The sequence below is a fragment of the Lichenostomus cassidix genome, chromosome Z (genome assembly GCF_008360975.1).
Source record: "Lichenostomus cassidix isolate B80296 chromosome Z, HeHo_3.0, whole genome shotgun sequence".
NCBI lineage: Eukaryota > Metazoa > Chordata > Aves > Passeriformes > Meliphagidae > Lichenostomus > Lichenostomus cassidix.
In genome coordinates, this window is record NC_139511.1 from 53,520,873 (window position 1) to 53,531,059 (window position 10,187).

The window sequence follows — 10,187 nt, forward strand, 5'->3', positions numbered from 1 at the left end:
CCAAAGACTATAAATAAACTGCAACAAATCTTCACGTGCCCATCTCTCAGAAACCTCCATGGTCACCTTCTTTAACTTTGTCACAGTCACCCTCTTTTGCAGCCCCTCACCAGGCGAAGAAGTTGCCTTGAAGGCATACTGTATTTACTCTCAGAGAGAGGACAGCATAGCCTTCAGACAATGCTCCTCCTCTCTTCCTGAAGCAGCAGTGAAGCAGTATTACATCCTTATCAATGTCAGTGGAAAATGAGACAATCCTGAACGTTAAAAATGTGCTTGTAAGACTGCACTGAAAAATAAGATCAGATGATTTTCTGAGTCAAATCCAGGAACAATTCCCCCAGTTCACCCCTTTATGCCTGACACTCATCACAGTGGCAGAGAGATGAAAGTTTTCATTACATCCTTGGTATCAATGTGAAATTTAGCACATCCTTAATTACAGCACTCTGAGTGGCAAACCCACAATATTTAAAGAAGAATGCAAAATCCTAATCTCTGCAGGACTGTACTAGCTCATGGCAAACAGCCCTGGGAATAGCACACAACACCCTGTGAGACACAGGCAAGACAAACTGTTCCACACTGCAGCAAATACCAGCTATTTTAATCTTCCTCTAAAACCAGCCAAATGAGTGGCATTCTTTTGAAGGAATTAATGTAAATAATTATGTACAAACACCAACCCAATCCATTTGCAAATCTTATCCCATTTTACTAGCTAGCAGGTGACTGCTTGTGACTCTTAGCAACCACAGGTTCTTGCTGAGCAAAACCAATGATTTTTCTGAATATTCTCACGGTATGCAATCAATTTAAGCCTAAAGATGAAGCACAGCCTTTCTTTAGTAAGATCTTTCCGCCAAACTCTCTGAACACATGTGCCTTTAAAACAGGCTTGGACAAAATATTGTATATATATTGATCAAGTGACACCAACAGGCTCAGTAAAATCTTCTAGCTCTGTTTTTATGAGCTGAGAATAAAGAAAGTTATGCTTTGCAAGAAAGGAGAGTAGCATCCCATGGCTACCAATATTCAAATGACAAAAATGTCTGAGAGAATTCCAGATGTCAACCATGTGTTATGGTTTAATAGTTCAGCTCTGAGTCACAAGCACAAAAACCTGTTATGAAATACATGCCTGCCTGCATGTGTGTGTGCACACAAGAGTGTGGGCTAAAAAAGGAAAAGTCGTAATTTGGAGGGCATTAATAGCACTGGAGAAAAACAGTTAATCTAAACTGAGGTGGGAGGAAATCAGCACAGCTTTTCCTATGCCATGGACCAAGGGTGTGATGATTTATAGTTTCAACATTTACAAACTGAAGTTTTAACTGAAGGGAGATTAAACACCCACTTGACAAGCATGTGTAATCCTTTCAAATCCTAAAAGTCCAATCACACCCTGTGTCTTGAATAATCACTAGCCTAAATCACCCACATCCCTGACATGTGAAACTCATGAAAGTTCAAGTAATTTGTAGCCCAGACCTTTCAAGTATTAGCATTTATACTGTGATTTATTAGGTCCTTCTAGCATTTTTTTTCTTCTCACATAAAAGGAGTAAATATCTGTGGCACCAGTGTTTGCAAGAGCTATCACATGCCTCATCTTCTTCCTGGTGAAGAAGTGCAGACAATCATTTATTGCTGTGTGAGCAGCTGGTGTCCATGGGCAGGCACCCCTCACTGGCTGATTTCAGCTCTCCCTGGCTCTGGATGGTGGGTTAGCAAGCAAGATGTTACCTCTCTGCTGTCCTCAGCTTGGCTACCTGGCCAAAGCAGGGACCTGCGTGCAAGCAGAATAATGTACTTTAGCCCACTAATTTTTCACTCCTGGAACCAATGTTGCATGTGCCTCACTCCCACAAGCTGCCTTCAGCCTGCTCCCTCCCTCCCATCTTTCCATCTGGGTAAATCTTCCTGGGGCACAGCAAGTCAGGAGCTTTGAGATCTAGAACAGTTGGTCTCAGGGAATTTGCACAGCAGTGAAATGCATAAGGAGCTACAGACAGTTTGTCATCCCCAAGAATTACACCCTGGACATCCACAGGCAATTGCACACTGCACGTTTCCATGGCTGACTGAAAATGCTGTTTGTGTTTGGCTGTGCTCCTGGCATGCCCGTGCACACTCACAGCCAGAGTGCCAGCCTGAGCCGGGCAGGCCAGCGTGCCAAGGGCACACGTGTGTGGAGGGCAGTAACTGCCTGCTAGGCATGCACTAAGAGACACACACTTTTATGAAAATTGTACCTTTAAAGCTATGTTTAAATAACCCACGTTAGAGGATTTTAATGACTCTGTGAAAGGATGAGAGGTATAGAGGCAGTGAAGTGGCTCAAGCAAAATCACTTCAAAGCAGCTCATGTTGAAGACTGGAGAGTGGGAGGAAGAGGACCAAACTTCAGCTGAAGGACACACAGCAAGGCGCTCCTTGGAAGTGAGGATGGCCTGCACTCTGGGGCCCCCAGACACATTACCAGCTGCTCCAGGGTGGTCACCAGAATAAAGAAATTGAAATTATGCTGATTCTGTCTCTGTTTTGGTCTTGAAAAGCAAGAGATGGATGATGCTTGCTAAGTATCTGTGTGCCGAGAGTGTACCAAAGGTTTTGGTCTGCCTCAGGAGCACCTGCAAAGAGGACAATCTTGGGAGTTCACAAGATCCTTTTATACTTCCCCCAAAACTCCCTTCTCCACTGTAAAGCACAGGTTTGGGACAGGAAAGGAAGGATGTTAAACCAGTAATGGAGAAAAAGCCCAACCAACAATTGTCAAACACATTTATGCTCCAGTCTTTGTGAATTAAGATTTCACACGGGAATTTGGACAGGTGCAGTGTTACCAGATCTGGTGATGGCAGCCCCCTGCCTGTATAGCTGACCCTTATCTATCTTGCTGTGGTTTCCACTTAGCTGGGACCCACAGCAGTGAGGATTTCAGACCCCATGTGGCTGACAAGAGCCGGCTGGCTCTCTGCCGTGGCAGGCAAGGGGAGCAGTCAGCCTGCAGCACTGGGCACTTGCTTGGGAAGGAAACCTCTGCCCACTGGCTCCTGGGTGGCCACAGACTCAGGGCAGGCACTCATTGCCAGCAACACCTCATCACAGAGATAGCACTTATCTGCTGTGTGCCAACAGAGAACACCAGCTTCTCACAGCAATGCCAGCACAGCCCCAAACAACTTGCTACACAAGCTGCAAGCAAGGGGTGCTCATGATACCCTTCTTTCAAGCACTACAAACATTATAAACCTGGCCCTAACTTTGACAGCTCCTATTGCAAATCCCCAGATAAATGCCTCTCCCTGAGCTGCTGCCGTCTAGGGGGCTGCAGTGTGAAAGTATGCCCCAACAACAAGGGCAGGAGGAATTTGGCTCCGTGAGCATGACCTGATCAAAAGACAGGCATGTGATGAGTTTTCCAGACATACATCATAAAGCAACAGCATCTACATGAATTTTTGTCTGCACTGTGACTCAGTGGGGAATGGGGCTGGTGGGGGCAAAGAAGAGAGGGAATGAGTAGATTCTGCAGCGGGAGAAAATGGCACATGCAGACATAACTAGATTTGTAAAAATTGAGGGGAGGGAGGGAGGGGAAGGGGAAGGGGAAGGAAGGAAGGAAGGAAGGAAGGGGAAAGGGAAGGGGAAAGGGAAGGGAAGGGGGAAGGAAAGGGAAAGGAAAGGGAAAGGAAAGGGAAAGGAAAGGAAAGGGAAGGAAAGGAAAGGAAAGGGAAAGGAAAGGAAAGGAAAGGAAAGGAAAGGAAAGGAAAGGAAAGGAAAGGAAAGGAAAGGAGAAGGGGGAAAGGGAAAGGAAAGGGAAGGGAAGGGAAGGGAAGGGAAGGGAAGGGAAGGGAAGGGAAGGGAAGGGAAGGAAGGGAAGGGAAGGGAAGGGAAGGGAAGGGTGGAAGGAAGGAAGGGAAGGGAAGGAAGGAAGGGAAGGAAGGAAGGGAAGGAAGGAAGGAAGGGAAGGAAGGAAGGGAAGGGAAGGGAAGGGAAGGGAAGGGAAGGAAGGAAGAGGGAAGGGAAGGGAAGGGAAGGAAGGGAAGGAAGGAAGGAAGGGAAGGGAAGGGAAGGGAAGGGAAGGAAGGGAAGGGAAGGAAGGAAAGGAAGGAAGGAAGGAAGGGAAGGAAAGGAAGGAAGGAAGGAAGGAAGGAAGGAAGGAAGGGAAGGGAAGGGAAGGGAAGGGAAGGAAGGGAAGGAAGGGAAGGGAAGGGAAGGAAGGAAGGAAGGGAAGGGAAGGGAAGGAAGGAAGGAAGGAAGGGAAGGAAGGAAGGGAAGGGAAGGAAGGGAAGGGAAGGAAGGAAGGGAAGGGAAGGGAAGGAAGGAAGGAAGGGAGGGGAGGGAGGGGAGGGGAGGGAGGGGAGGAGGGGAGGGGAGGGGAGGGGAGGGAGGGGAGGGAGAGGAGGGGAAGAGAAAGAAAAGAAAAGAAAAGAAAAGAAAAGAAAAGAAAAGAAAAGAAAAGAAAAGAAAAGAAAAGAAAAGAAAAGAAAAGAAAAGAAAAGAAAAGAAGAAGAGAAGAGAAGAGAAGAGAAGAGAAGAGAAGAGAAGAGAAGAGAAGAGAAGAGAAGAGAAGAGAAGAGGAAGAGAAGAGAAGAGAAGAGAAGAGAAGAGAAGAGAAGAGAAGAGAAGAGAAGAGAAGAGAAGAGAAGAGAAGAGAAGAGAAGAGAAGAGAAAAGAAAAGAAAGAAAGAAGGGTATGCAGTAGCATGCTTGTTTCCTGGAGGTTGCTGCCAAATCCATGTTAGAATAGCTCCATCTCGTGGAATTGAGTAGCAGCAGTGGGAGCAAACGATGATCTGGAAGAGAAGCTGTAGGAAAATGCTGGCAAATTGCTCCTTGGCCATGTGCATCAGCAGTGGCTTTGGTTCCCATCCACAGGGGTTTTCCTAGTCCTATGCCTCCCAGAATTTCAGCCTGAGCTGTAAGTTTGAAAGAAATGAAAAAAAAGTGTATTTGGAAAGCCAGCATAACTGGCATATTTAATTGGATTTTTGACATATAACTGTAATATTTTCCCAATTACTGTATGATCATGCTCAGAGCTCAGGGGAAGTTTGTGGCTGTGTGGTGGCTTCAACCTCTGTCACCCAGAGCTCCACTTCAGACCACCTCCCAGAGCGACTACCTCTCCCCACATCACTCCCTGCTTCCATACATTGATTTACAGCTGCATCTGCACCTCAGCACTTTTTTCTCATTTCTATCATCTAGTTTCCCTCTGTATGTACCCCTGTGCGTGTACTTGTAAAATGGAGGGAACATCTGTACTGCAGTGCTCAAACACATTTCTGTCTTTAAGGACCTTCCAGTTTAGATAAGTAATTCATGAGGTTGCATTTTAAAATAATAATTACTCCCTCTTTCCTAATGTACTGTTGGATTTATTCCCTTGTTTATCCAGACTTTGAGTTGTACCCTCAGATAAAAAAGTTCACTTAAAACTTTCCTTTTAAAGTTTGTTTAATCTAAATCCTGAAGGACAAGAAGTGAATTTCTGCGTGAAATACATGTCCTATTCGTGTTGCCACCACTTAGAATTATCTAAGTGATGACAAAATCAGGCCTGAGAGGTCTGACAAACACCCCATACACTACACAAGACATCAACAAGTCACCAGCATAGATCACTGCACATGGATGCAACAACCTTCTCAGGTGAAACTGCACTCACCAGCAAGGTGTGCAGACACTTAAATAATGCCAAAAAGATGGATTACCCTGAAGAGAACTCTTCATTGTCCTCTCACAGTCAGGGCATACCACAGTGCCTTAGCAAACAGTACCCTTGTGGCTCATGGGCATGAGAGCTGGAGCTGCAGACAGGCACAGCAGTGTGCACTGCAGGGATCTCATACAGCTGGCCATGATGTAGTCCAGGCTGACAGCAGTTTAGACATGGGACCTCGAAAAGAAAGGCCATGGAAAATGCTGTTAACTGAAAATCTAGACAAACTCATGGCTGTATCTTGAGTAACTGACTAGATTTTCCTCCAGCAGCAGGCAGCCAAACAAATCTGTTCCAAACTGCAGCTCCCCGAGGTCCCAATCACTCCACAATGCTGCGTATGACTCCTGCAAGACTGGGTCTATAGTGAGCTGCACATTGCTGTTTGTGCTGCTTAGGTATCTGAAAGAGAGGAGAAGAAAAAGGTAAAACTAAATTAAAGGAAAATATGGGAGGCAAATATTGGAAATCTCATCAAGATCATAGGAGTTTTTCTTTCTGCTGTTGTTCACTCCACTATCCTCTTCCAGAGTTATTTCCTCTTGTGTGTAAAACAGTCCATTTGTACAGTCTTATTGCCCACACCCAGCTTGTGTCATTTAATCAAACCAGGCAAACCCTGCCCAGGATCACTTACTACTCACAAACAGCAGCACATTGAAAGACACTGGTGTTCTTATCACACCAACACACCATCTGAAACCTCCTATTTGTTCATTAAAATGGAGTGCCAGTGCCCAAACCCCAAGTGTTTCTTTAAGATCCATTCTTCTGTGACCTAAGGAAAATATACATCCCATGGTGCAGTGCAGACTGACAGAGACATGTGTCTGCCCCAAGCAGTGCAGCTCAGATCAGCACAGCAGCGTGACAAACTACAATTCACACACCCTCTGGGAACATTTCTTTAAACATGGTTTTGTCCCCACAGGCTGGAGGTGATGGGCCTGACCAGGAGAAACAATGCAGCAGAGGGAGGGAGGCTGCAGCGCCGACAGCCTACAGGTGCTGCAGAGGATGTTAGGCGGAGGAAAGTGCCAATTGTTCTCAGCTGTCCACAGCAAAATAAGAACCAAGCTAAATTAGAGCAAGGAAAATATAGCTACACCAAGAGGACAAAGCCTGTAATTGACAGCAAGCGTGATTAGGCCATAGGCCCCAGTGGCAGAGGAAGTGCTGACCACCTGCCAACACCATCCCGGGGAGATGTCGCTGTCACTGCCCATGGGAAGGTGGAGCCCAGACGCTGCTCCCTTCCTTTTGGGCTAGGGAGATCAGCCACCCCAGACCCTACCTGCCATGGGTGTGGCTGTTCAGCTGCTCCCAGCCACCCCAGGAGAGCACAGAGAGCTGGGGTGCAGTCTCTTGAGAATTCCACTCACTTTTGTAAGTTACTGCCAAAAAAAGACAAGAGAAGGCTTTGGCTTGTTTCTCATGTTCGTTTGAAAGAAGGTGGTTTTTTGGAGGGATGGCAATATGCATAGGACTACCCAAGAAAAGCTGCAGCATGAAGCTCTGATGTGCTTTCTCTGATGGAAATAAAATCTTGCCAAAGACTGAGTTGCCAAGTGAAAACCTTTCAAAAGACTAAGGACCAACCTGCAGACTGTAACCCCTGACAGCACTCAAGGACATTCATCCAGAGATTTTTCACAGGGTGGAAGAGCAAACCAGGATCTGACAAACTCAGCAATTTACATTTACATTTACATTTGGTAAATTGTTCTCCTTGCACATAATTTTGGAAACAGGGAGTAGGTATTTGGTGTATATAAATATGAAAAAACCCATGAAAGCTGACATTAGAGCAGACAGGATTTTGGGACAGAGCATCTGATGGGAGAAAAGACCTGTGGCCCCAGGTCACTGGTTACTGCCAAGGCCAGTGGGCAGAAGGGGCATGGCTGAATAGCTCTGCACACATGGAACCACCCTTCCCGTACCCCCATCTCTAGTCCAGCTGAGTTTAAAAAAATTACCCTTTCAAAACCATCTAATCAAAACAGCTCATCAGCAGCACCCAACTGCAGCCTCAATTCCCAGCAGAATTTTGTTCTTCCCAATGAAGAACAAAACCCTGAATTTTAGCTGAGAGGCTGGTTTGTTCTCCCATCAGCAAATCAGATCGGTCAAGGATTCACACTTGGCAAGAAAGGCAAGACTACTGTGAGCACAGGAACTTCAGAGCCCCATCTCTGGCATGGTGAGTACAAAGGAACAAATGTTATTCAGTGGCAAAATATATTTAGTTTGACATATTCCTGAAGGGAGCATGCATTTTACCTCGTTACATCACAGGTTATAACCAGCAGTTACCTGGGAGCTGGATGGATGATCAGGAAAAGACCATCGGTGTGATAGATAAGAATTTGTTAATATGAATGGCGCAGAAAGAGGAGGGAAACATGAGAAATAAATTCAAGGTATCAAAATTCTGCTGTGACATCACATTCCCAAAACATTTGGCTGAGCATGACCTATGCTTTTTTTTGCCTTATTGTAGCAGCTCCAGGTTTCTCCCATTATTCTCACCCACCCTGAGCAGAGGCACAATGCTCCTGCATTTCAGCAGGTTGAGGAGGAGAGGTGGCTCTCACCTGCCCACACAGTCTCACCAGTGGCCAGTCTGCACCAAAGGGTCATGGAAATCCTCTCACAGACAGGATGTGGCTGCAAGACTTTAAACACACTTCGGAGGCAGCCATGGCTCCTCACCCGCATTTTTTTCCTTGAAAGCCTTAGAGAAGTTTCTCTCTTCTCTTCCTGGAGCTCAACATACAATTCATGTTGCTTAGCAACACGGCTTCCTTTTAAGATGCTCTTTTGTCATTTCAAAGCCTCCATGCCAGAAGTTCCTTAAACAGTCTGAACTCACACCAGCCTCCTCAGTACAGCTCTTTTCCTTTATCTCTTTCTGGTTTCCTTCCATTGCAAGGTCAATATCTTTGTCCAGAGAAACCAAATCCAACAAAAACGCAACTTGTAGTGATCAGTCCAGCCTTGCTGCACAAGGGCTAAGAACTTCCTTTTCCCCAAAGCCACACCAAGCAACACCCAACAGAGACCAGTGAGGAAAAGGGAAGGTTACAAGGGTTTTAATTCTGATCTTTTGCTTGCTACTCGAGTTAGAATTGTTGCAATTTCTAGATTTCTCTATTGTTTGTTTAAAATCTAGGATTTAAGGCTTGCGCAGCCCAGTTTGTCAGGTTCTGTATTGTCTGGAGAGAAGAATAATGGCTTGTTACTAATCATTGAAATCTGCATTTTGTCTTGGCTTCATAGTGCCGTTACAGTACCATAAAGTACTCACACCCATGGGAACCAAGAACACTAAGTATTTTGCTTGCTTAGCAAGGAACAGAGGCTGAATTTTTGAGACAGGGAAAGGTCCTATAACTATTTCTCAGAGTAATGGGGAGCTCCAGCACTGAGATCCTTGAGGCATCTTTTGAATTTTTGAAAAATCACAAGCTACTCAAGGAGGGTAACACAGCAGCAGTAGCTTTAAAGAGTGTCTGCAGGGAAAGCATAGGAGGTACTCCCTCTTTGAAGAAGCATGGATGAACACAACACCAGTAATTAATCAGTTTCTAATTAATCTCGTCAGAAATTTCCTTCCTATTTAATGCCTTTGTCCTGGTTATTTTCAGTCTGCATTTGGTAGGACTTCACACAGCTCCACATGTCCCAGCCATGGCCAACTCAGCTTTCTGGCTGGCAGCAGGGTTCAGGATGATGGCACAGGGGCCAAGAAGCCCTGTGTCCCCTGGCCTCTAGCAAGCTGCAGTCATCACCTGAAAGTTTGTTCATCCTGTCTCCTAAAAAAATAGCAGTGATGCCCCCTCTGAAGCCAGGGGTTCCAGGGCATGGCACAGCAGTCATGCCCTGGCTAAGTGCCTGCACCATCAATCTTTTTGAGGGTTGCCACAAATAAAATCCACTAGAGAACAATCCTATCCATGGAGAGGCAACCAGAGGAGTGCTCACTCTGTGTGTCTGGAATATTTCTATACACAGTGCTCACATCACATCCCTCATCACACTGTCCCTTCTTTTCCAAGGGACATCTAGGTCACTATCTGTGCAAATGGTTTCCTTAAGTAGTGGGAATTTTGGATTGAAGCTGTGGTGTGTCTTCAGCACTAACCTCAGCCATCAGTGCCAGAGAAAGAAGCTGGTGGTTTGGTCACCCTCCAAGGAGTGGTGGCAAACAGAGGGCAAGGAATCCCTGAAGCAGGAGCATGCTGCAGCTTAGTCCCTGGCTGCCCAAAAATCCACTGGGCAAGCTGATGCCCAGCTAGGGAGGCATCATAGGTGCAGACCTGCAGCTCTTGTCCCACTTTTGTCCCTACCAACCCCAAGGGCATGCAAAGAGACATTGCTCATGTGCTCAGAGTGTGGCCTGGGTAGCACATGTGGCTGCTATCCCCTGTCCTTGGTTAGGATTTCAGAAA

The 10,187-nt window shown here is 46.0% G+C and overlaps 1 long non-coding RNA gene across 1 annotated transcript; it reads right to left on the reverse strand.

Moving 5' to 3' along the window:
- Window positions 1–4,710: 4,710 nt before the first annotated feature.
- LOC146424927 (uncharacterized) lies at window positions 4,711–8,404 on the reverse strand. The gene is made up of 4 exons (XR_014846922.1): window positions 8,331–8,404; window positions 6,624–6,784; window positions 5,680–6,135; window positions 4,711–4,927 (listed from the first exon to the last, which is right to left on the reverse strand). It is a non-coding gene; the product is annotated as an uncharacterized LOC146424927 (long non-coding RNA).
- Between the last annotated feature and the right edge of the window lie 1,783 nt (window positions 8,405–10,187).